The following is a 4,004-nucleotide window of genomic DNA, read 5'->3' as shown; positions in this document are numbered from 1 at the left end:
GCTGGTGGCTCTGTTCTGATAAAGTCATGCACGCGAGTCCAGGAGTATTTTGGTTTTGGAGTGCAGCTCGTAGGTGCTTGTTTCTGGCTTAAGGCAGCGACGCCGTCGCCGTCTGCGTAATTGCGCGTTGCATTTTGGGACGTTTCCCATTATGACGTCACGTGTGACGTCAAGAGGTTAATATTTTCCCGCTAAATTTGGCGGGAAATTTTTCCGCTAAATTTAGCCGGGAAATTTTCGCATTGAATTTAGAAAAAATTTACCCTCGTGACGTCACACATGACCACGTGTTACGTGACGTCACTGTGACCATCCCCTCTTCCTCAAGAGCTGCGCTCTAATTCGGCATTGCAGAAAATTGTAAACGTCTCATTTTTTTTTTTTTTGTTGTTGCTCCTCAACATGTGCAAGGTACACTCTCCGGCAATATGAAAGACCCACTGGGAGCGCGTGGCCGAGGCGGTGGCTGGCGGGGGCGCTGCGAGCGCTCCGGGCAATTCCATTCTGCTTCGAGGGGAGGACGCTCACTCGGGGCTCAGCACAATCTGATAAGCGCGTTTCGCTTCAGCTGAGCCCGAGTGAGCGTCCTTTCCTCGAAGCAGAATGGAACTGCCCGGAGCGCTCGCAGCGCCCCCGCCAGCCACCGCCTCGGCCACGCGCTCCCAGTGGGTCTTTCATATTGCCGGAGACTGTACGTAATCAAAAAGATATTGCAAAACAAAAAATTAAAAAGAAAAAATATATATATATATATATATTTTTTTTTATTTACACATACTGCAGGCCTTGAACAGGCCCCTGCAGGTGTGGGGTACATACGAGCAACAAAACTACATATAAGAAACAAGAAATACATGGCAACCATATATTACTTAGAACGGCATATATAGAGATGTTTTTTTGTTTTTTTTTAAGCTTTACAGATTTGTTTCAAAAAAGCCGTGAAAGTTACACTTATGTGGTTTGTGCAGGCGAGTTATACGGCCAGGGGGACATTATGTGGGGTGGCTAATCTTTGCGATAAGTCGGCTAATTAATTAAAATTCGTTAATTAACTTTTTAATTAGTGAATAGACATGGTTCCAATTAGAAACTTACTGAGCGAAAACGTTCTTTCGAATGATATACACGAACCAACGTTATTAGATTAGCTCAGTTACGGCACTGCTCATAGACGCTGCATGCACGAGCAGTACAGTGCGCGATTTGTGAGTTGAGGGGGAAAGCTAAAAACGAAAAAGTTGAAAAATCGTTTCATGACCCCTTTAACTTGAGGGCGGGGGGACTTTTTTTGCTGCTGCATCCAGGGGCTGGGTGAGCCGGGATAAGCTACGGGCCTATCCGGCCTAGAGTGCCTACATGTTCGCTTTAAGCGGGACATGAAGGCACCCTAATCCGGCCCAGAGCCTCTCATTCTGATCCGGCCCGAAGATGCAGCAACAAAAGGAGTCCCCCGCCGTCAAGTTAAGAGTGGAAGAGGGCGAAATTGGAGCTGGGGCTGGGGCGAGAGGATTTTCAACAATCCTTCTTTCCCTCTTCTGCAATGCTTTTGGGAGGACGCGGAGTCTTGTGATCTAGGGTACCTTCTTGTGCGCTTCGCATAGAGTGGAGTGATGCCATGGAGAATAGAAGGGTAGGACAGGCATGACGGTCAGCCGCGTAGCCTCCACAAGGCATGCTCCCTTGACGCCTCGCCTCTTTCTCATGTTTCTCCTTACTCTCACCACATCACGTGACCGTAGCTAGCCTTCGTCTAGCCTTCGATCTGATAAAACCTACCAGACGGAGCGCGCGCAAGCCTGCAAGGGATCCTCCTACAATCAACCATCCATCTCGCACGTGACATGTCATGCGCACCAATCGCCAGACAGATCTGTGGTCACGCTAGGCACAAAATCATTAAACTTTTTATGACTAGGCTTCACCAATATTGCAACGTGCCCCCTCCTAGTACTTTTAACCTCATTGAGTGATGCCAACTGCCTGTTTCCCTTTCCCGCACCCTCTTCCACCGCCATTTTGTTCCTCTTATTGTTTCCCCGTGCGCCGGAAAGTGGCCTTTGTGTCCATCGGTCCTCCGATCTGAGGAGGAAAATGCTAATCCTCCCTCCGTGGGTTCCACAACGCTGCTCCGAACTTGTGAGATAAGGTGCTTGTTTGCGGGAGGGTTATAAGCCCCACGGATTATCGCCGAGGAACAAAATGGCTGCTGGTTTGTCGGCGAGTGGCATTACAAAGGGTGGCACCACCCTAGCAAAGTGCACATGAAGGCTCCCTATTGTGATCGAAAGACAAGGCAACACACACGCGCGCGCGCTGTCATAAACTTGCAGACATTCTAAGGGCCCGTGTAGTTGCGTTTTGACAGAACGTCTTCAGCCATGGCAGCGGCTTACAGCGTCTGTAGAGTGTTTTGTGCTATCTTAGTAAACACAACAATAAGATAGCAAAGAAGAGAAATTTTCGCAGTGCAAGATCTGGATGTCAATTCTTTGAAGAGGATGGGGTAAAATCCTCCAGTTCGTGCATTTCCTGTTTTTAGCCACATTTGGAGTTGACCGATTTTCTCGAACTCGTTAGTATTGTTGCAGCACGGGTAAGTGCTTCGCAGAAATCGTGAGTCTGGTATGAATAGGGACAACGTAGCTAGGCTTCTCAAGACGCCCTTCCGCCAACATGGGCAACTGGTGCGCTCAATATCTTGGCTATTTTTTTTTTTTCTTCAATTTAATGTGTTTTTTGGTGTTTTTTTTTACGAGAATAAATTAAAGTCTGCCAGTGAAGTCACAAGTTTACTTTGGTCAGCCGGACGTAGAACCGTCGTGATAGCGGTGCAACAAGCTTGGTGGCACAAACATTTCCACTTCATCGCGAATATATAGATTTTAGGGACTTCAAGGTACTAATAAATAAAATAAATAAAATATAAATATTCGCATATAATTTGTTGTAGTAGCGATTACAAGTTTTCGTCCCGTGTTTGTGGGAAAATTTCAGCTAAAGTTCCTAGCACTTGTGTATTATTTTGATTAGCAGAATACCTGAACTTGAGCCCAATAGTCAAATGCGGCATAAAATGATGTCTGCTGGAATCAAAAGATCATCTCGTATCTGGCTTTGGGCAAAAATGCCGGCGTGCAAGGTACACTTCGCAGCGCCGTAACTTTAAAGGAAACAAAACAATGCAACATTTTTTTTTTTTGTGAATAAACACTATAATAGAGTAGGGAACTATCACCGTGAATTAAAACAATCGAAAGTATTTTTTTAGTTGTTTCTTGAAATTTCTGAGCTTTGTTCTTCAAGGCAAGTTTAGAGCCGTATATATATATATATATATATATATATATATATATATATATATATATATATATATATATATATATATATATATATATATATATATATATATAGTTTTTTTTTTTTTTTTTTTCAGGGAAAGCAATGTTTTATATACAATTCGAAAGAACGTTTCAAAAAGAATATGTGACATAAAGTTCAATGTTGTAGCTGTTCAATTTCTTTAGACAACGGCTCAGAAATCTAGTGACAAAACAAAGGAGTCAAGTTTGCGCATTTTTGACGCGAGATATATAATCTCCACAATACTGTAAATATTTGCATCGATAGTTCCCATGGACTATCGTAAGTACAAGTTATTTGCGATTTCTGATATTTGTATTTTGCGCAGTAGGTGTCACCAAACATGACATAAACTTCGAAAATCAAATATGCCGTTCTTGCGCATTAAAAAAATTTTGTTCTCTTAGTAAATTACGCTCTTCACAACATATTTTTAATTACGTTTCTTACGCATGTTGAGGAATAGCATGTAAAAACATAACAAAAAAGAAAATACGTCCGGACTTGCGTGCATGATCTTATCTGCACGGAGCCCAAGTGCCCTCTGGCGATACTATGGATGGCATCATTTTTTCCTATGCATATATATGTTTGATAAACTTGGATTATATATATATTTCCCAGGGTTTGCCAAGTGAACT

This window comes from Ixodes scapularis, unplaced genomic scaffold, assembly GCF_016920785.2.
Source record: "Ixodes scapularis isolate PalLabHiFi unplaced genomic scaffold, ASM1692078v2 PGA_scaffold2__306_contigs__length_199485367, whole genome shotgun sequence".
NCBI classification, from domain to species: Eukaryota; Metazoa; Arthropoda; class Arachnida; order Ixodida; family Ixodidae; genus Ixodes; species Ixodes scapularis.
The sequence above is the reverse complement of the archived record's forward strand: the minus strand, read 5'-3'. Positions refer to the sequence as shown.